The 23,304-nt window shown below is 41.9% G+C and overlaps 1 protein-coding gene and 2 long non-coding RNA genes across 4 annotated transcripts in view; 1 reads left to right on the top strand and 2 right to left on the bottom strand.

The window, feature by feature from the left end:
- LOC146498363 (uncharacterized) overlaps nucleotides 1-16,449 on the bottom strand; it is a 28,626-nt gene extending 12,177 nt beyond the window's left edge. Inside the window, exons 1-5 of one of the 2 annotated variants that reach the window (XR_014870980.1) lie at nucleotides 14,200-14,575; nucleotides 9,124-13,342; nucleotides 3,674-3,828; nucleotides 3,334-3,429; nucleotides 3,004-3,083 (exon numbers count right to left, since the gene is read on the bottom strand). This is a non-coding gene — a long non-coding RNA (uncharacterized LOC146498363). Of the gene's footprint in view, nucleotides 1-3,003; nucleotides 3,084-3,132; nucleotides 3,829-9,123; nucleotides 13,343-14,199 lie in introns of those variants that run through there. The other variant, XR_014870981.1, reaches the window with a different exon arrangement.
- A 4,538-nt stretch (nucleotides 16,450-20,987) lies between these two features.
- Nucleotides 20,988-22,500, bottom strand: LOC146498362 (uncharacterized). The gene is made up of 2 exons (XR_014870983.1): nucleotides 22,409-22,500; nucleotides 20,988-22,168 (listed from the first exon to the last, which is right to left on the bottom strand). It is a non-coding gene; the product is annotated as an uncharacterized LOC146498362 (long non-coding RNA).
- The window catches only part of LOC146498359 (neuropilin and tolloid-like protein 1), a 33,965-nt gene continuing 33,091 nt past the window's right edge, over nucleotides 22,431-23,304 (top strand). Inside the window, exon 1 of the mRNA XM_085142183.1 lies at nucleotides 22,431-22,535. The gene's annotated coding sequence lies outside the window, so the exon portion shown is untranslated. The remainder of the gene's footprint in view (nucleotides 22,536-23,304) is intronic.

The following is a 23,304-nucleotide window of genomic DNA, read 5'->3' as shown; positions in this document are numbered from 1 at the left end:
TCATATAAATAGCTGTAACTTTTGATAGAAGACTCAGACAAACATATTTATGGCATTATCTCATTGAAGTCTATATCCCTGTGCTGGGCACACAGGTTTTGCAGCTGTTTGAGCTAAGATTTTCAAGTTATTCACATAATGAAAACCTATACTTTGTTTCGGGCGAGCTCCCCATTCAAATGCATGTAATCGTAAGAAACGCACTGGCTTGACGAAATAAAGCGTTTTTGTACAACTTCATATAAATAGCTGTAACTTTTGATAGAAGACTCAGACAAACATATTTATGGCTTTATCTCATCAGATTCAATATCCCCGTGCTGGGCATACAGGTTTTACAGCTGTTTGAGCTAAGATTTTCAAGTTATTAACATAATAAAAACCTATACTTTGTTTCGGGCGAGCTCCCCATTCAAATGCATGTAATCGTAAGAAACTCACTGGCTTGACGAAATAAAGCGTTTTTGTACATCTTCATATAAATAGCTGTAACTTTTGATAGAAGACTCAGACAAACATATTTATGGCATTATCTCATTGAAGTCTATATCCCTGTGCTGGGCACACAGGTTTTGCAGCTGTTTGAGCTAAGATTTTCAAGTTATTCACATAATGAAAACCTATACTTTGTTTCGGGCGAGCTCCCCATTCAAATGCATGTAATCGTAAGAAACTCACTGGCTTGACGAAATAAAGCGTTTTTGTACATCTTCATATAAATAGCTGTAACTTTTGATAGAAGACTCAGACAAACATATTTATGGCTTTATCTCATCAGATTCAATATCCCCGTGCTGGGCATACAGGTTTTGCAGCTGTTTGAGCTAAGATTTTCAAGTTATTCACATAATGAAAACCTAACTTTGTTTCGGGCGAGCTCCCCATTCAAATGCATGTAATCGTAAGAAACTCACTGGCTTGACGAAATAAAGCGTTTTTGTACATCTTCATATAAATAGCTGTAACTTTTGATAGAAGACTCAGACAAACATATTTATGGCTTTATCTCATCAGATTCAATATCCCCGTGCTGGGCATACAGGTTTTACAGCTGTTTGAGCTAAGATTTTCAAGTTATTAACATAATAAAAACCTATACTTTGTTTCGGGCGAGCTCCCCATTCAAATGCATGTAATCCTAAGAAACGCACTGGCTTGACGAAATAAAGCGTTTTTGTACATCTTCATATAAATAGCTGTAACTTTTGATAGAAGACTCAGACACACATTTATGGCTTTATCTTATCAGATTCAATATCCTCGTGCTGGGCACACAGGTTTTGCAGCTGTTTGAGCTAAGATTTTTCAAGTTATTCACATAATGAAAACCTATACTTTGTTTCGGGCGAGCTCCCCATTCAAATGCATGTAATCGTAAGAAACGCACTGGCTTGACGAAATAAAGCGTTTTTGTACAACTTCATATAAATAGCTGTAACTTTTGACAGAAGACTCAGACACACATATTTGAGGCTGGGTCTTCCAACATGACAATGATCCAAAACACACCGCCCGGGCAACAAAGGAGTGGCTCCGTAAGAAGCATTTGAAAGTCCTGGAGTGGCCTAGCCAGTCTCCAGACCTCAACCCCATAGAAAATCTGTGGCGGGAGTTGAAAGTCCGTGTTGCTCGGCGACAGCCCCAAAACATCACTGCTCTTGAGAAGATCTGCATGGAGGAATGGGCCAAAATACCAGCTACTGTGTGTGCAAACCTGGTAAAGACCTATAGTAAACGTTTGACCTCTGTTATTGCCAACAAAGGTTACGTTACAAAGTATTGAGTTGTATTTTTGTTATTGACCAAATACTTATTTTCCACCCTGATTTACGAATAAATTCTTTACAAATCCTACCATGTGAATTCATGGATTTTTTTTTTTCACATTCTGTCTCTCACAGTTGAAGTGTACCTCTGGTGCAAATTACTGACCTCTGTCATCATTTTAAGTGGGGGAACTTGCACAATCGGTGGCTGACTAAATACTTTTTTGCCCCACTGTATATATATATATATATATATATATATATATATACACCCACAGGAAAAAAGAACCACGTCAGTTCAACATTGTTCACAATGATTTATTTTAAACAGCTTTTTTGTGAATCACACATTTAGCAGATTCCTTCTCTGAACACAGTGAGCTGAAATCTGTTCTACATTCAGTGGATAAAACTTGGATAAAATTTCAGTCACAACAGCCTTATATAATAAAATTACATCCAAATTGGCATGCTTGATAAAACTCTGTAAAACTGGCATATTGATGCTAACAACAAGAAAAATGTACCTGCCATACAAAGAATAAAAGTGGCTCAAGTGAACACAGTGCTTTACCTTTTCAGAAAAGGTCAAATGACAAAAATAAAATTAAGATCCCAAAAAAATATAAATCCTGAAAAAAAACAAAACATTTGCACTGTGACATAGTTTTTGAACATCTTATTTTGATTCCAAAAAACTGGGAAGATTATAACTAAAGAGTGACCAAAAAACATCCATAATTTAAATAAAAAGGTTTCAAAAGGGATTGCGCTAAAAAAAAAAAAAAAAAAAAAAAAAAAACCATACAGAAGATACTCTCCCATTTACACCTTAATGTGAATCTGGAAAGTTAATACAAAAACACAGTTTATGGTACAAACATTATTTATGAACAGGAATGTCAACACAATGTAATGCCGCAACTGAACCTTTTGATGAGCATTACATGTCACTTAACAAGTCTAACACTTTGAGAACAGCCCTGTGAAATGTTGTCTACAATGAACAGAGGTCATTTTTCAGTCTTTGAACCTTGACAGAAAGGTTTCCTGGATCCAGCTCCATGAGCACTTTTTGAAATGCTTCAAATGTGCATTTGAAATTCTTGGGGTATTTCAGATCCAGAGCATAGCACAGTCCCAAAAGATAGCAACAGGCTTTGCTCAGATTCCCAAGTTTGCCCAGAACAGTAACAGTAGTTCAATAACAATACCCACATCAGTAGGTTCGCCTGACCTGTCTTGATTCTGCAGCAGGTAAATCTTCATCACCTCCTCAGCCAAAGCCTCTTCAACAAAGACAGCATCAGCACCGTCCTTTAAAAAGAGAAACAACTGTTTTAAGCTCACATACTTCCAAACATTGAAACAAAAAGTTTCATTTGTATGACATCACCGGTACTCATAATATGTGGACACTGTGCTCCAAAATCTTTGAGCAAATGCTATTCTTTTGTATGCTTTGAAGTGTTTTTTTTTTCTTTAGAACAGTATCTTAAAACTTTTCTATGATCTCACAAGCTAAAATAAACTACTAATATTCCTAAAACAGATTTATTGCACCAACCTCAAAGGTTTTGATTAAGGCACTTGGATCCTCTCCCAGATGGTCAATGAGACATCTGATGATGACTTCTCGTTTTTTCTCGATGGAATTTCCACTCTGTAAAACAGGAAGTCTCAACTGAGGCAAAATTTGCACATTTAAAACATGACTTACCATTTCTAGCTTAAACATAACTATTTGTTTTCTGTTGTTGACCTGTTTTCACACCCACCATCAAGGTAAGAACACCTGTGGAGCTAAAATATTGAACAGAAACCTAAGAAAAGCCGTTTTTAGTGGAAGGGCCTCTTCAATGCTGTGTTGGAACGTTTTTGTGGTTAGAAAATGCAATCTTCCTTACCTGAAGCAGAAGGTTTAACTGTGCCCTGTGGCGTTGTCCAGCAGCACCTTTCTTGGCTTGAAACAAGGACAGGAGTTTGGATGAATACAAGTCCAACGATGACATGAACTTTGGTTCAAGGTCAGGGTCGTGATCCTATGAAACTCTGCACTGACCTGGATGGGAGAGGACAAAAAACCAAGGACAAAAAATCTGAAGGCCAAAATTCTGATTCATCCATCCATCCATCCATCTTCATCCGCTTTATCCGGGGCCGGGTCGCGGGGGCAGCAGCCTAAGCAAAGAGGCCCAGACCTCCCTCTCCCCAGCCACCTCCTCCAGCTCATCCGGGGGAACACCAAGGCGTTCCCAGGCCAGCCGAGAGATATAATCTCTCCAGCGTGTCCTGGGTCTGCCCCGGGGCCTCCTCCCGGTGGGACATGCCTGGAACACCTCACCCAGGAGGCGCCCAGGGGGCATCCTTACCAGATGCCCAAGCCACCTCAGCTGGCTCCTTTCGATGTGGAGAAGCAGCGGCTCTACTCTGAGCCCCTCCCGGATGGCCGAACTTCTCACCCTATCTCTAAGGGAGATGCCAGCCACCCTTCGGAGGAAGCTCATTTCCGCCGCTTGCATCCGCGATCTCGTCCTTTCGGTCACTACCCACAGCTCGTGGCCATAGGTGAGGGTAGGGACGTAGATCGACCGGTAAATTGAGAGCTTCGCTTTTACACTCAGCTCCCTCTTCACCACGACGGACCGGTGCAGCGTCTGCATTACTGCAGCTGCAGCCCCAATCCGTCTGTCGACCTCCGGCTCCCTTCTCCCATCACTCGCGAACAAGACCCCGAGATACTTGAACTCCTCCACTTGGGGCAGGACCTCATCCCCGACCCGGAGTGGGCACTCCAACCTTTTCCGGCTGAGAACCATGGCCTCAGATTTGGAGGTGCTGATCCTCATTCCCGCTGCTTCACACTCGGCTGCGAACCGCTCCAGTGCGAGCTGGAGGCCCTCACCCGATGAAGCCAACAGAACCACATCATCCGCAAAAATCAGAGATGAGATCCTGAGGCCACCAAAGCGAAAGCCCTCCGCCACTTGGCTGCGCCTAGAAATCCAGTCCATAAAAATTATGAACAGAACCGGTGACAAAGGGCAGCCCTGGCGGAGCCCATTACCCACCGGGAACGAGTCCGACTTATTGCCGGCAATGCGAACCAAGCTCTTGCAACGGTTGTATAGGGATCGAATGGCCCGTAGCAATGGGCCAGACACCCCATACTCCCGCAACACCTCCCACAGGACACCCCGAGGGACACGGTCGAATGCCTTCTCCAAGTCCACAAAACACATGTAGACTGGTTGGGCAAACTCCCATGCACCCTCAAGTATCCTCGAGAGGATGAAGAGCTGGTCCAGTGTTCCGCGACCAGGACGAAAACCGCATTGTTCCTCCTGCATCAGAGGTTCGACTAGCGGACGAACTCTCCTTTCCAGCACCCTGGCATAGACTTTCCCGGGGAGGCTGAGGAGTGTGATCCCCCTGTAGTTGGAACACACCCCCTTCTTAAAGATGGGGACCACCACCCCGGTCTGCCAATCCACGGGTACTGCCCCTGATCTCCACGCAACATTGCAGAGGCGTGTCAGCCAGGACAGCCCTACAACGTCCAGAGCCTTCAGGAACTCGGGGCGGACCTCATCAACACCAGGGGCTCTGCCACCAAGGAGTTGTTTAACTGCCTCAGTGACCTCGCCCCCAGAAATTGGCGGGTCATTCCCCTCATCCCCAGACTCTGCTTCCTCCTTGGAAGACGTGTCAGTGGGATTAAGGAGGTCCTCAAAGTATTCCTTCCACCGCCTAACAATTTTCTCAGTCGACGTCAGCAGCGCTCCGCCAGCACTATACACAGTGCAGGTAGAGCACCGCTTTCCCCTCCTGAGACGCCTGACGGTTTGCCAGAACCTCTTCGAGGCAGTCCGAAAGTCTTTTTCCATGGCCTCTCCGAACTCCTCCCACACCCGAGTTTTTGCTTCAGCCACTGCCCGAGCCGCATTCCGCTTGGCCTGTCGATACCTGTCGGCTGCCTCCGGAGTCCCACAGGCTAACCAAGCCCGATAGGACTCCTTCTTCAGCCTGGTGGCTCCCTTCACCTCTGGTGTCCACCATTTGGTTCGGGGATTACCACCACGGCAGGCACCAACCACCTTGCGGCCGCAGCTCAATGCAGCAGCTTCGGCAATGGAGGCGCTGAACATGGTCCATTCGGACTCAATGTCCCCCGCCTCCCTCGGAATGCTGTTGAAGCTCTGCCGGAGGTGTGCGTTGAAGATCTCGCAGACTGGGGCCTCTGCTAGTCGTTCCCAGCACACCCTCACTACGCGTTTAGGTGCACCAGGTCTGTCCAGCGTCTCCCCCGCCACCTGATCCAACTCACCACCAGGTGGTGATCAGTTGACAGCTCAGCCCCTCTCTTTACCCGAGTGTCCAGAACATATGGTCGCAGGTCTGGTGATACGATTACAAAATCGATCATCGACCTACGGCCTAGAGCGTCCTGGTGCCACGTGCACTTATGGACACTCTTATGTTCGAACAAGGTGTTCGTTATGGCCAAACTGTGATTAGCACAGTTTGGCCATAACAAAGCACCGCTCGGGTTCAGATCAGGGAGGCCGTTCCTCCCAATCACGCCCCTCCAGGTCTCGCTGTCGTTACCCACGTGAGCATTGAAGTCTCCCAGCAGGACAACAGAGTCTCCAGGTGGAGCACCTTCCAGCACCCCCCCAGGGACTCTAAGAAGGCTGGGTACTCCGAACTGCCACTCGGCGCATAAGCGCAGATGACAGTCAGGACCCATTCCCCGACCCTAAGGCGCAGGGAACAAACCCTCTCGTCCACCGGGAAAAACCCCAACGTACCGGCAGCAAGCCGAGGGGATATTAGAATACCCACCCCAGCCCGCCGCCTCTCACCAGGGGCAACTCCAGACTGAGACAGAGTCCAGCCCCTCTCCAGGAGACTGGTTCCAGAGCCCAAGCCGTGCGTAGAGGTGAGCCCGACTATATCTAGCCGGTACCTCTCAACCTCACGCACTAACTCAGGCTCCTTCCCCACCAGAGAGGTGACATTCCATGTCCCTATTGCCAGTCTTGGCAGCCGGGGGTCAGTCCGCCAGGGCCTCCGCTCCTGGCCGCCACCCGGCACACAATGCACCCGACCCCTATGGTGCCTCCTGCGGGTGGTGGGCCTGCGGGAGGATGGGCCCATGTCTCCTCTTCGGGCTGTGCCCGGCCGGGCCCCATGGACTAAGGCCCGGCCACCAGACGCTCGCCCTCGGGCACCCTCCACGGGCCTGGCTCCAGGGCGGGGCCCCGGTAACCCTATCCCGGGCAGGGTAAACTGTTCCCTCTGTGTTTTTTTCATAGGGGTCTTCTGAATCGCTCTTTGTCTGGTCCCTCACCCAGGACCAATTTGCCATGGGAGACCCTACCAGGGGGCAAAAGCCCCCAGACAACATAGCCCCTGGGATCCCTGGGACACACAAACCCCTCCACCACGATAAGGTTGCGATTCACGGAGGAGTATTGAATTCTGATTCAATCAAAAAAAAAATCTTTAAGTGGAACTACCATTTTTTGCAACCTGGACCTTATTTTCTAACATGCAAAAGATTAATTTACTCATCCAGACATAAATCCATATAAGTGGAGTTGTTCAGTATGCAGACTAAAGCCTTAACATAAAGTATTATCTTCCACTAAGCTTCTAAATTTTATGTTATGAATTGCTTGCACTATTTCCCTGTGAGATTGTATAATCTTGGAGGGAAGAGGCGAAGCCAGGTTGCCCTCTGAACCATCGTCTGCCAGGCAGCGATGCGAGAGGAACACACCGCTGAAGTGGCGCACATATTCAGAATCGTGTCAGCGGCTTTACAGAGAAAGCCTTTCAGCTCCTCTGGCAGCTTTGCTTCCTCCACCTTCCTGGAGATGACAAACGCTAGCAAGGCAGTGTTGTTAGTCACTGCAGCTGACTGAACAGTGCATTGATGTGCGCGATCAGTGAACCTTGCTATCAGCTGGTCAAGTTTGGCGGGATGGGCCAGTCGCTGTCCAACGACCTTGGTCATTTTGGTGCCGAAAACTGAAGCGAGGCTCGGCTCTAGAGGGGGAACAGGCGGAAAACTCCGGTCTGTGAAGCCCTCTGTGAAGCCCTAGGTAGAGACCAGCGCTCTAATCTTCGCTGGCTCTGCTGCAGCCTCAGAGAGGTAGGTCATCACCGCCGGGAACTGAGGCCAGATGGGATCTGGGCAACGAGAGTGAGCGGAGCCATACCTTCCCGCCAGATCATCCAATGGGGGTGGAGCAGGCTGAGGGACGGGAAGTCCCTTCTCACCAGCTGCCTCCTGGATGATGCCAGGCAGATCCAGGAGCAGCGCACCAACAACAGGGAGCGGCGTCCTCGCCGACATGTGAAGGCCAGGGGTGGATGAGCGTCCGCTCATCCGCCTCCCTTCTGTCGCCAGGCTGCCCAGCTGGGAGGCAGTGGAGCTGTCACCACTGCCGTTTTCCTCACAGTGGGTGGAATCATCCAATTCCGGCCCACCATCGAAGAACTCGATGGCTTCTTCCAGCGAGTACCTCTCTCTTAGCCTTGAAAAAGGCTGACCTCCGCTGCTTTTCCTCTGGCGGGAGGAGCTAACAGGAGCAGCAATAGGATTAAGGTGTGAGGGCAAGGTCCGCATGGTGAGGACCGAGGTAGCCCACGCAGACGGCATGTCGGTCATATGACATGATGTAGCCCGTCTGGCAGGATGGACACAGACGGATGGTCTCGCTGGACATCTTCTGGCTGGCTGAAGAAAAACAGTAGAGCCGATTTCCTGGTCTCACCGTAACTTATACTAGACCAGGGTGAGGCCCACACAGCAGGTGGGCGTGGATTAAAATACTTCAGTGCTGCGCGCACAAGGGGAATACCCACTTAAAGGGCTGCGCCTATACTCATAGAATCTGGGGTTACAATACGTAACCAACGTTTCATAAAAATATTAAATTACTCTTCACTCTTTACTCTTCAGTAAAATCTAGTCTGTCGTTATGTGCTCCAGAGTTAGATAAGTGAGACAAAGGCACTTTGCAATCAGCCCAGTCATCCTTCAGTCAGGTTACATTAGCTTAGCCTAAAACAAGTTAAGTGAACGGAAATTACTAGCATTTATTGTTCCCTAGGCTTGGGAATGGTTTCGATTAGAACCATTCTGGTTTTGATTCAGATTCCTCATTTTGATTCAAATTCCTAGTGATTCTAGAGTCTTATGACAAATTAAAGCAACCTGGCTGCTGCAAGATCATCAAAATCACTAGGATGGTAGCAACATGTTTTTCCTCACTTATCTTATGATGGGGGATCTAACAGACCAAATTTTATTTACAAGTGGATATCCCTTTAAATGTTCACTTACTTGGGAGACGTCAAACAACGCCGGCCATCTGTCCTTGATGTCGCTGACACTCAGCTGTTGGCTGATAATATCATGTCTTCTATGTGCAAAGGTTTTGCACATTAAATCCTTGATGGCTGTGCTGTTTTTCTTCTTACACTCATCAATCAGTTGTTGTCGCTCCAGCTCTTGCTGTTCTTTACCATCTTGTCCTGGATAGTGTGGCAGAAACAGCACTTCTCCTTTCCGCGCCTTCTTTATGTTCTTCGCTGGAGCCTTATCAGGGTGCTTGTTCTTCAGTGAGTTGCAAGTAACCTCTGGAACTCCAAGACTTCGTAACTTTGACCTGTAATTTCCCATCTTGTATTTAAGACTATACATCCATCCCATCCAGCCATTACGACTGCCTGGCTCTGTCAGACATGGGTGCTTTTTGACCAGAGCCTCTGCCACTTCTCCAATCTGAAGGCCAGTAGGGTAGGCTGTGTAGCTGTACATATAATCAGCTAATTTTTCCATTATATCTGACTTGACTGAAGTATTGTTCAGCACAGTGCCATTTTGAACAAAGACTTCATTGGCATTTTTCAGTACAGTCTCTGTTGCCACAGAGAAAAGTGGAATGACAATTTCATCTGGCCATGTAGTCTTCAGAGGACTTTGAAGAGGGGAGAGTATGACAGTGTTGTCTGAAGACAGAGATGATCCATCTGTTTGGTCTTCTGTGGTTTTATAGGTTGAAGAGCTTGAACTTTCATTCAGTGAACTTACATCTGAGGGATTTTCACACTGAGGAATCAATGTAAGCACTACTGATGGAATGACCACAGCTTTGACTGTACCCCTATCTTTGATTTGGTTGGGAGAATGAAGTGTAAAGAAATCTCCAAACGAGTCATCATAATAGTGCAATGCGAAATCCTCAACTAGCCCAAATGTCTCTCTCACTGTCTCATGCAACTCCTCAACAGTCCTGGGTATTCCTGAAGAGAGCACAAGCTTCTCACTCTGTTGTCCAAAAATTACTTTCAAGGCAACGGAGTCCATCTGCAGAATAAAAACCACAAGAAAAAAGAAAAAGAAAGGGGGTATCTGAGTCTTTCCCCTTACACTAACAAACAATGTGACGTTTTATTGACACCATTTGCTTGCCTTCAACACGATATGGTGTTAAGGGGTAAGTGTCACCAAGTACTCTGGGATGTATTAAGGTCATTTTCCCAGAAGGATCCAGAATAAATGCCCTAAAATGTTCATCATACCAGCTGTTGAGTAACTTCACAATGAAAAGAAATTCATTGCTTAAGACAACAATCTGTAAAATCTCCACAAAGTCAGGTAAGCCACAAGTAGATCCATGAGGCAAAACCATTCCTGAGGCATATTTAGTTTCATGATGAGTCAGAGAGTTGGTCAAATTCACATAGGCTTGTGTTGGATAAAGTTCCTTGAGACACTGCTGTATTTCTACATCAAGCAGTTTCAATGGAAGAGATGATACTTTAGTGACACTTCAATGCATTACCATCTGAATAGTATGCCATCATCATCTGGTGCTTTGAGGCAAGTGACAATAGTACATTTCTGAAGCTGTTTGTGTGTTTAACAACCTTCTTAAAGAAACTATGTTTATCCTCAAAGCGCATAGTCCAGAGGCATACTAATGGACCAAATCCTCTGATCAAGTCAGGATAATGCTCCAAAAAATGGTGTTTTGGAGTTAGTTTTTGCTCTGGGAAAACCTCCAATAGCCTGTTGCGATGTTCAGATATAAGTGTGTCCAAGTAGCAAATACTTTCCTCTCTGTGAATAGGGGACACAACAAGTTCAGTTATATCTTTTAGAGTCATAAGAACTTGCCATGCTTCATCATTTTTGGGAATCTTTTCCCCAATAATAAAAGGTAATAGTCTCAATAGTCTCAATAACGTCCAGTTTTCATGTGCGTTGCCACCAATGCTTTTGCGAGTGGAAAAATTTAGGGGGATGATTTGGGGGCGATCTGTTTTATCGGTCCATTTGTAAGGAAATTCTGTTATGAAGTTATTGAGTTCAGTTAAGGAAAAGTAACGTTTACGGATAAACACATGAAGGCATAATGCTAATTCTAGTGGAATTATGCCTTCAAAAAGGTCGTGCAAAAGATCTGGTGGATACCCTGTGACAAAATGGAAATATTTTAATTTCCCTGTTAATGGACAACCTTTCTTCACACCACAAAAATGAACCGAGGAGGAATTTTCCTTTATGGTTTGGACATGTAGATCATAGTTCTCTTTTGTTCTTGGTGGAAAAGCTCCTGAACGAACTTCTTTTTGCTGAAAGTCTGAATGGTCTCCAAGGCAAAATCTACAGATGTAATGTCCAGAAAAGCTTTCCACGAGTCCACTAAGAGAATGAGCGCCAAGATTGTCAGCACAAACACAAACAGTGCCCCTGATATATCTACCAAGCTGTGAACAAAAAATCCCGTCTCTCTCTAATGTTATGAGATCCTTTAAAAGTGGCTCGAGAACAGTTTCATAGCTAAAAGTTTTAACATCACTTGCCTTACACAGGAGAGCCAATTGAATTGATGTTAGCTGTGATCTCAGTTCAGTTGGTTTATCAGCAAGTACCCTGTACACAGCTGTGACTTTGTGTTTTTTTCTTGAAGTCCCAAGTGGATTACAAATTTCAAAGTCATCCACATAGAGAACAAGGGAAATACTTAAGTCCTCAATAGCACAAAGTTGGTTTTGCTTGAAATATTGTCCATCGTGGAAAGAGGATAACTGTGAAGTGTTCAAATGTCTAGTTAATATACTGTTAACATCTTCTTTACTCAGTAACAGCTGCAAGGACTGAAGAATAGGCACATACTGAAAAGTGGAATTCTTTTCTGGATCCAAACAGTATTCTACTGGTTCAATAACACAGAAGTTTTCCTTGAAATATTTCTGTCTCTTATATCTTGAAGCAAAGGGACCATCAGGACTAAGGGCTGCACATAAAGGAATGAGCCAATTCACTGACAAAAGACTGATCAATATTACAGTTATTCTTAATAAGAATATCACTTATTGACTTTGGAATATACTGAAATGATAATGTGCAGATATAACTGAGCTGTTCCACCAAGTCATCCACACATTTACCAGAAACATTATAGATGCTTTCCAGTTTTAACAAGAGCACACCAGTATTTTTCAAAATTTCATTTGTTGTTTCCATTTCACAACCAAGTTCAATGGTGACATCCAAGTCCTCGTGATCTTCTAATTCCAGTGCTGGTAAGAAGATTTCATTAGATGTACTGACAGTTTGCTTTGAAATCAAGTTAGTTTTAAAGTGCTTCCATGAACAAAATCTGTGCTTTCGACTTCTGTGAGTCGCATAAGTCCCACAAATGTTTGTCTTAAACTCACAACCATCAAAAACACACTCTATGGTTTCATAGCTTTTCAAATGGGAATTTATATGTTGAAAATAGTCTTTTGTGTTTGGGTAAAAAGAGTCACAGATTTTACATCTGATAGTTGGAAGGACCTCACACTCTTCCGTTTCATGCGAACTGTGAGACCTAGACAAGTGTGAGCGTAAGGCACCCCATGTCTTAAAAGAGCAAGGACAATTCAAATGAAGACAGGGTATGGAATAGCCATGACCAAATGTACCATGTTTCACTCGATAATGTTTGAGTAGTGACACTTTTGATGACTCCTCATGTTTGCAGAGTTTACACTGCCATCTCATCACCTGTGACCTAAAAAATTGTGAGAAAATATGTCTCACAGTATGAAGATGACAGAATGGTGTATAACCATATTTACACAGTTTTTGTATGATTAACTGATTGAATAACCAATACTCACTACCAATTCAGGTGGAGGATACAACTTACAAATAAGTCAACATGGAACAAAGTACAATACCTAACCACATTGAAATAATCTGAATCACATCACCACGCTGTATAAATAAAAAGATAGTATGGTGACACTAGATGACAGACCATGAACTCATCAATATATTTACCGAACTGAAAAATTCTCAAAATTTAGATTTGGCATTTGTATGACTAAAATAACCCACCACAAAACCAGTATAAATATTTAGGTGGTATCACCATCCACTACTCAGCTTGTATAAAACAATATCATATCATTCCAAAATTTAACACATCAAGTCCTCTGAGTAAAATTACCTGCTTTACTTTGTAGTTGATGCAGATTTTTTTCTCCTGGTGGTGAAGATGGTGCTGAAAAAACACAAATCAAAACTTTATCATTACAAAACATGTCACAGAGTAATCTGCCATAACATCAATCTCTTATAAGAAATTTTAGCTTGGATTGAAATAAACATTTATTTATGTAAATTGGGAGTAACTATACTGGAAATGATGGTACTTTTGGCTTGACCCAAAGGACCAAAGCTTTTTTTTTTCCATTATTTTCTCGGATCTGAAAGGAAGTAGGGCCCCGAGTCTAAATTTACTTAAGGCCCCATAGTACTTTGGACCGGCCCTGGATGAGGTAATCTGCTGACCCGGGCGGTCCTCTCAGCGTTCTCTCAAAAACTGGCCCTGTTCGGGACAAAGCTGAAAGCAGCGTCTTATATGCTCTGAAAGACCCCACATAGAACAAGAAAGCTAAGCAGCATGGTTGCTGCTATGAACTGTTCCGCGGGCAGGTCTTCTTAGTTACCAAAGCCATTGATGACGTCTGTTCATCTCCTCCTGAACAACCTGACAGAGTGAGTCAGGCCGCGTGACTACCGCAGCTCCCGCACCGCGACTCAACAGGGCCATTTTCTAGAAATGTCTGAGCACACCTGCTTTCACGTGGTTCCTAAAATGCCCCCGATTAAACGGTCAGGTCGCTGGTACCGGGACATTCCGGTCAAATTACCCGGAACGCAGATAGCGACTCAGAACGTAAAAGGATAAAAGGGCGCGGTTTCCCGCCGCCTTGACTGGAAGACGGGTTGAAAACTTAAATTAACGTGCACAAACACGCTGCGAAAAGTGAGCCACCATGACAAACGCTTTCTTCGGAACATGTTATAAAAGAACAGTGTGGATAAAGACAGCTAATGTAAGAATTGGTCACTTACCTGAAAACGTTACCAAGTCTGCAGTGGATGTGTGTCTGTCTCGTTCAACGTGCAGAAAATCTCCCATGAGGCCATGCTCCTCGCGCGCGGTACATGCCAAAGGTCATTAGTCTTACTCAAAGTTTTAAGTTAGTATTGGGGGACAAAATTATATTGATTTTGAACCATTAATAATTAAAGTTAAAGACAATGATAAGTATGAATACCAGTGTCTCAGTTATTTTGAGTACTTTCTATGAGTTATATTGAGTAGATTTAAATAATGCACCCTGTGTTTCAAATACAGAATTTTTTCTTTTAAATAAACTTGAACAAAAGAGCTCAGTTCAACTCAAAAACTGGTGTTGAAAATTTAAACATTCTTTTCAGTATTTTCAACTCAAGATAACACTTTTGTGATTTTCACAGATTTAATCAAGGTCATCTAACTTAGAATTATAATGATATTTACTAAGCCCCTGAATAATTTTTTAGGGTGTAAGAAACGCACTGGCTTGACGAAATCGAGCGTTTTTGTACAACTTCATATAAATAGCTGTAACTTTTGATAGAAGACTCAGACACACATATTTATGGCTTTATCTTATCAGATTCAATATCCCCGTGCTGGGCACACAGGTTTTGCAGCTGTTTGAGCTAAGATTTTTCAAGTTATTCACATAATGAAAACCTATACTTTGTTTCGGGCGAGCTCCCCATTCAAATGCATGTAATCGTAAGAAACGCACTGGCTTGACGAAATAAAGCGTTTTTGTACAACTTCATATAAATAGCTGTAACTTTTGATAGAAGACTCAGACAAACATATTTATGGCTTTATCTCATAGAAGTCTATATCCCTGTGCTGGGCACACAGGTTTTGCAGCTGTTTGAGCTAAGATTTTCAAGTTATTCACATAATGAAAACCTATACTTTGTTTCGGGCGAGCTCCCCATTCAAATGCATGTAATCGTAAGAAACGCACTGGCTTGACGAAATAAAGCATTTTTGTACAACTTCATATAAATAGCTGTAACTTTTGATAGAAGACTCAGACACACATATTTATGGCTTTATCTCATAGAAGTCTATATCCCTGTGATGGGCACACAGGTTTTGCAGCTGTTTGAGCTAAGATTTTTCAAGTTATTCACATAATGAAAACCTATACTTTGTTTCACATAATGAAAACCTATACTTTGTTTCGGGCGAGCACCCCAGGTTTTGCAGGTGTTTGAGCTAAGATTTTTCAAGTTATTCACATAATGAAAACCTATACTTTGTTTCGGGCGAGCTCCCCATTCAAATGCATGTAATCGTAAGAAACGCACTGGCTTGACGAAATAAAGCGTTTTTGTACAACTTCATATAAATAGCTGTAACTTTTGATAGAAGACTCAGACAAACATATTTATGGCTTTATCTCATAGAAGTCTATATCCCTGTGATGGGCACACAGGTTTTGCAGCTGTTTGAGCTAAGATTTTTCAAGTTATTCACATAATGAAAACCTATACTTTGTTTCGGGCGAGCTCCCCATTCAAATGCATGTAATCGTAGGAAACGCACTGGCTTGACGAAATAAAGCGTTTTTGTACAACTTCATAAAAATAGCTGTAACTTTTGATAGAAGACTCAGACACACATATTTATGGCTTTAGCTCATAGAAGTCTATATCCCTATGCTGCGCACACAGGTTTTGCAGCTGTTTGAGCTAAGATTTTCAAGTTATTCACATAATGAAAACCTATACTTTGTTTCGGGCGAGCTCCCAATTCAAATGCATGTAATCGTAGGAAACGCACTGGCTTGACGAAATAAAGCGTTTTTGTACAACTTCATATAAATAGCTGTAACTTTTGATAGAAGAATAAGACACACATATTTATGGCTTTATCTCATAGAAGTCTATATCCCTGTGATGGGCACACAGGTTTTGCAGCTGTTTGAGCTAAGATTTTTCAAGTTATTCACATAATGAAAACCTATACTTTGTTTCACATAATGAAAACCTATACTTTGTTTCGGGCGAGCTCCCCATTCAAATGCATGTAATCGTAAGAAACGCACTGGCTTGACGAAATAAAGCGTTTTTGTACAACTTCATATAAATAGCTGTAACTTTTGATAGAAGACTCAGACACACATATTTATGGCTTTATCTCATAGAAGTCTATATCCCTGTGATGGGCACACAGGTTTTGCAGCTGTTTGAGCTAAGATTTTTCAAGTTATTCACATAATGAAAACCTATACTTTGTTTCACATAATGAAAACCTATACTTTGCTTCGGCCGAATTCCCCCATTCAAATGCATGTAATCGTAGGAAACGCACTGTCTTGACGATTTAAAGCGTTTTTGTACAACTTCATATAAATAGCTGTAAGTCTTGATAGAAGACTCAGACACACATATTTACGGCGTTATCTTTTAGTATTCAATATCCATCCCCGTGCTGGGCAAAAAGGTTTTGAAGCTGTTTGAGCTAAGATTTTCAAGTTATTCACATAATGAAAACCTATACTTTGTTTCGGCCGAATTCCCCCATTCAAATGCATGTAATCGTAGGAAACGCACTGTCTTGACGAAATAAAGCGTTTTTGTACAACTTCATATAAATAGCTGTAAGTCTTGATAGAAGAAGCATACACACATATTTGTGTATTTCTCTTATACAATTCAAGATCCCCGTGCTGGGCAAACAGGTTTTGAAGCTGTTTGAGCTAAGATTTTCAAGTTATTCACATAATGAAAACCTATACTTTGTTTCGGCCGAATTCCCCCATTCAAATGCATGTAATCGTAGGAAACGCACTGTCTTGACGATTTAAAGCGTTTTTGTACAACTTCATATAAATAGCTGTAAGTCTTGATAGAAGACTCAGACACACATATTTACGGCGTTATCTTTTAGTATTCAATATCCATCCCCGTGCTGGGCAAACAGGTTTTGAAGCTGTTTGAGCTAAGATTTTCAAGTTATTCACATAATGAAAACCTATACTTTTTTTCGGGCGAATTCCTCCATTCAAATGCATGTAATCGTAGGAAACGCACTGTCTTGACGATTTAAAGCGTTTTTGTACAACTTGATAGAAGAAGCATACACACATATTTGTGGGTTTCTCTTATACAATTCAAGATCCCCGTGCTGGGCAAACAGGTGTTGAAGCTGTTTGAGCTAAGATTTTCAAGTTAATGACATAATGAAAACCTATACTTTGATTCGGGCGAATTACCCCAATCAAATGCATGTAATCGTAGGAAACACACTGTCTTGACGAAATAAAGCGTTTTTGTACAACTTCATATAAATAGCTGTAAGTCTTGATAGAAGAAGCATACACACATATTATTCACATAATGAAAACCTATACTTTGTTTCGGGCGAATTCCCCCATTCAGATGCATGTAATCGTAGGAAACGCACTGTCTTGACGAAATAAAGCGTTTTTGTACAACTTCATATAAATAGCTGTAAGTCTTGATAGAAGAAGCATACACACATATTATTCACATAATGAAAACCTATACTTTGTTTCGGGCGAATTCCCCCATTCAAATGCATGTAATCGTAGGAAACGCACTGTCTTGACGAAATAAAGCGTTTTTGTACAACTTCATATAAATAGCTGTAAGTCTTGATAGAAGAAGCATATACACATATTTGTGGCTTTCTCTTATACAATTCAAGATCCCAGTGCTGGGCAAACAGGTTTTGAACCTGTTTGAGCTAAGATTTTCAAGTTAATGACATAATGAAAATCTATACTTTGTTTCGGTCGAATTCCCCCATTCAAATGCATGTAATCGTAGGAAACGCACTGTCTTGACTAAATAAAGCGTTTTTGTACAACTTCATATAAATAGCTGTAAGTCTTGATAGAAGAAGCATACACACATATTTGTGGCTTTCTCTTATACAATTCAAGATCCCCGTGCTGGGCAAACAGGTTTTGAAGCTGTTTGAGCTAAGATTTTCAAGTTATTCACATAATGAAAACCTATACTTTGTTTCTTGCGAGAACTCCATCAAATGCATGTAATAGTCAGAAACGCACTGTCTTGGCGAAATAAAGCGTTTTTGTACAACTTCCTATAAATAGCTGTAACTTTTGATAGAAGGCTCAGACACACATATTTATGGCTTTATCCTATAGAATTCAATATTCCCGTGTTGGACAAACAGGTTTTGCAGCTGTTTGAGCTAAGATTTTCAAGTTATTCACATAATGAAAACCTATACTTTGTTTCGGGCGAGAACTCCAATCAAATGCATGTAATAGTCAGAAACGCACTGTCTTGGCGAAATAAAGCCTTTTTGTACAACTTCATGAAGTTATCTGTAACTTTTGATAGAAGGCTCAGACACACATATTTATGGCTTTATCCTATAGAATTCAATATTCCCGTGTTGGACAAACAGGTTTTGCAGCTGTTTGAGCTAAGATTTTCAAGTTATTCACATAATGAAAACCTATACTTTGTTTCGGGCGAGAACTCCAATCAAATGCATGTAATAGTCAGAAACGCACTGTCTTGGCGAAATAAAGCCTTTTTGTACAACTTCATGAAGTTAGCTCTAACTTTTGATAGAAGGCTCAGACACACATATTTATGGCTTTATCTTATAGAATTCAATATCCCCGTGCTGGGCAGACAGGTTTTGCAGCTGTTTGAGCTAAGATTTTCAAGTTATTCACATAATGAAAACCTATACTTTGTTTCGGGCGAGAACTCCATCAAATGCATGTAATAGTCAGAAACGCAGTGTCTTGGCGAAATAAAGCCTTTTTGTACAACTTCCTATAAATAGCTGTAACTTTTGATAGAAGGCTCAGACACACATATTTATGGCTTTATCCTATAGAATTCAATATTCCCGTGTTGGACAAACAGGTTTTGCAGCTGTTTGAGCTAAGATTTTCAAGTTATTCACATAATGAAAACCTATACTTTGTTTCGGGCGAGAACTCCATCAAATGCATGTAATAGTCAGAAACGCACTGTCTTGGCGAAATAAAGCCTTTTTGTACAACTTCATGAAGTTAGCTGTAACTTTTGATAGAAGGCTCAGACACACATATTTATGGCTTCATCTTATATAATTCAATATCCCCGTTTTGGACAAACAGGTTTTGTAGCTGTTTGAGCTAAGACTTTCAAGTTATTCACAAAATGAAAACCTAGACTTTGTTTCGGGCGAGAACTCCAATTAAATGCATGTAATAGTCAGAAACGCACTGTCTTGGCGAAATAAAGCCTTTTTGTACAACTTCATATAAATAGCTGTAACTTTTGACAGGATGCTCAGACACACATATTTATGGCTTCATCTTATATAATTCAATATCCACGTTTTGGACAAACAGGTTTTGTAGCTGTTGAGCTAAGACTTTCAAGTTATTCACAAAATGAAAACCTAGACTTTGTTTCGGGCGAGAACTGTCACTACCCGATACGTACCGGAAACCCGATCGGTACCCCGCATGCGCGAAAAGTGTCTACTTCTGGTCGAAGGTTTTACGTTTTATGTTTTACGATAGTTACGGGTCAGAGTATCTGTTAAGATGTTAAGAATAATAAGTATCTCTTAACATGTTTCCAATAATGAAGCATTTCAATATAATTTAGACAAAAACGAAAAATAAAAAGATAGTTACGGATCAGGACTCCCCGATCCTTACTGCGCATGTGCAAAGTCGGACAGTACAAATCGGGTCTACCCGATCCGTATCGCGCATGTGCAGCGGTTTTCTTCTTCTTCTGTTCATTTAATGGCAGTGTACTCCCCAGTATAAGAGGATACTGCCACCTGCTGACCGAGCGAATGAACTCCATTGTAAACTGAATCAGCGTCATTACAAACGTGTGTTAAATTTGATTTAGTGATAGTCGAGTGTGTTTATACTTGTCTGTGTGGTGAGGATTGATTGGAATAGTGATGATGATGTCCGCTTACACCGTCAATTGTCAGTAAACACTTAATCTGGCTGATGAATCTTCACGTGAGATATTACAAAGTCTGTATTATTAAGTCTGTAATTAGGCGCCATTCTTCTTATTTTACGGCGCTGTTGTTCAATCGGGGGACGCTCTCTGTTGAGGAGAAAAGCATGAATTTGTTTGTAAACGGATTATCCATTGTTTAAATGTCTCAGTAGTCGAAAAGGAGGCAGAGCTGTTGAGAAATGCTAGGAGCTAACTGGGCGCTAACCGTATCATTCAAATATATTGAATGTCGCAATGTTGGCAAAGAGAGGAAGTGACATAAGATTTGCGCATGGGGTACCGATCGGGTTTCCGGTACGGATCAGGTAGCGACAAGAACTCCTATCACTACCCGATCTTTAAAGTTATTCATCGTTTTTACCCAACCAGATCTTTTCTTGTACGTTATAAAAAGGACATTGATATTAACTGTACATTTTGTAATTGTGTGAAGGAAGATATTTCTCATTTATTTTGGTCATGCTTATACACGAATCTTTTCTGGCAAGAATTTTGTGTTTTTGTTGTTTCCTTTATCTTTTCTGAGCTCTCTCTTTGTTACGAGAAAATATTGTTTGGTTTCTTTAAGTACCTCATGTACAGGGCAAACGAATTTTATTTGATTAATTTATTGATATTATTGGCTAAATTTCATATACATAAGTCGAAATTCTCTAACGCAAAACCATCCTTTCGGTGCTTTTTAAATGAAACCAAACAATATGTTAAAACCATACAACATTCTCAAAATCAAAAAGCTGTCAAAACCATAAACTTATGTTCCCTGTTCAATATCATGCGACACAAATAGACACAATAGATTGTGTCTATTTTGTTTTTTTTATACGAACCCCCTGACATTGTGTTTCCTATATTGTATTTGTATATCTGTATTTTGTGCTTTGTCAATAAAGCGAAATTAAAAAAACAAACAAAACAAAAAAAAAAAAAAACAACTACCCGATCAGTACCGGAAACCCGATCGGTACCCCGCATGCGCAAATCTTACGTCACTTCCTCTCTTTGCCAACATTGCGACATTCAATATATTTGAATGATACGGTTAGCGCCCAGTTAGCTCCTAGCATTTCTCAACAGCTCTGCCTCCTTTTCGACTGCCCGGGACATTTAAACAATGGATAATCTGTATACAAACAAATTCATGCTTTTCTCCTCAACAGAGAGCATTCCCCAATTGAACAACAGCGCCGTAAAATTAGAAGAATGACGCCTAATTACAGACTTAATAATATTGATTTAGCAATGTGTCATGTGAAGATTCATCAGCCAGATTAAGTGTTTACTGACAATTGACAGTGATAGCGGACATCATCATCACTATTCCAGTCAATCCTCTCCTCACAGACAAGCATAAACACACTCGACTATCACTAAATCAAATTTAACACACGTTTGTAATGACGCCAATTCATTTTACAATGGGGTTCATTCGCTGGGTCAGCAGGTGGCAGTATCCTCGTACACTGGGGAGTACACTGCCATTAAATGAACAGAAGAAGAAGAAAACATCTGCACATGCACGGTACTTATCGGGTAGACCCGATTTGTACGGTCCGACTTTAAACGTAACTATCTTTTTATTTTTCGTTTTTGTCTACATTGTACTGAAATGCTTCATTATTGCAAACATTTTAAGATATACTTATTATTCTTAACATCTTAACAGATACTCTGACCCATAACGATCGTAAAACGCTACGACCGGAAGTAGACACCTTTCGCGCATGCGGGGTACCGATCGGGTTTCCGGTACGGATCGGGTAGTGACAACTCCATTCAAATGCATGTAATAGTCTGAAACGCACAGTCTTGGCGAAATAAAGCCTTTTTGTACATGTTCTGTCCTTATTGTGCGTCCCTTTGCCCAACTTGACAGACAGCTAACGGTTTCAATGAACACTGGAGGCGGAAGTAAGTTTAAGGCTTTTTACTTCGTCAGTAGTTCAATGATTGACATCCTTTTCTTCCCGTAAAACTAAAAACAAACACAAAGTAAATGTCACAAGATGTCTTTTCCTTTTTACTCACACTTCTAGAATATGAACTATACTGTTATATAGTATATGTAATCAACAGCGACTCAGTGTTGCTCACAATACAACTTAGCGAGTTTAGCTTCCTCAAAGATAAACATAGCAGATGAAATAACTGGTTTCTAAACAAATCTATGAATGCACCAAATAAACTTGTAAACATGTTGTACATTATAACTCACAAGCAATAACTCTCCAAGGCAGAAACGTTTTAAAGAGCAACAACATATTCTGCAGGCTAACAAGCGACCAGCTTCCTGTTTCCTCTACCCACAGGAACACAGAAAAACCCCACCAAAATATAAGCTGGTGAGTATTCCCACTATGACCAGCAGAGGGTGCTGAAGAGAAAGAACCTATGCATGTCATAACACTACAACTTCATGAAGTTAGCTGTATCTTTTGATAGAAGACTCAGATACAGTAGCGGTTTTTGATACGGGCCATGATGCCTTGGTGGGGGGCGGCATCACAGGCATCGGCAAAAAAAAAAAAAAAACTGCTCGTACTAATGCTGCCTGACGTCATGCCAGCGCATACTGGGGATGGCATAGGCACCGATCGGTTTTCTATCGCCCATTTGCTGGGAGAGTAAGGGTGCCCTCCGTTTGCGAGGTGTGCCTGCTGCTTGCAGCACAGGGAGGAGAGGGCGGGACGGCAGGGGATTCTCTGGCTGGCTGGAGCAGCATCTAATAACCAACTCGCAAAATAAGACAAAATAAAAACAAACCAACAAACACGAAAACACCAGACATTATGATACAGACTTATAATTTGCACTGATGTTTTTTTCGCCTTTCTGTATGCGAAAAGTGAGCGCAAGAGCCCTCGGTGCGCCTGCTCGCTTCTGAAGTCAAAGTAAACTTTATTGTCATCTCCGCTACATACAGTCCAGTATATAGAGAGACGAGACGACGAGGCTCCAGTTACAGCAGTGCAAGTAAACAAACAATAAATATAAGAAGAGTAAGAAAATAAATATACACTTTAGGACTTGGGATAAAGGGATCAATAACAATTTAAAATTTATAGTTTGATGATTTAAAGTCTCACACACAACCCGTCGAAAGGGCAGGCG

The sequence above is a fragment of the Neolamprologus multifasciatus genome, chromosome 18, assembly GCF_963576455.1.
Source record: "Neolamprologus multifasciatus chromosome 18, fNeoMul1.2, whole genome shotgun sequence".
In the NCBI taxonomy this organism is placed as follows: Eukaryota; Metazoa; Chordata; class Actinopteri; order Cichliformes; family Cichlidae; genus Neolamprologus; species Neolamprologus multifasciatus.
This window is presented reverse-complemented; position numbering and strand designations above follow the sequence as displayed.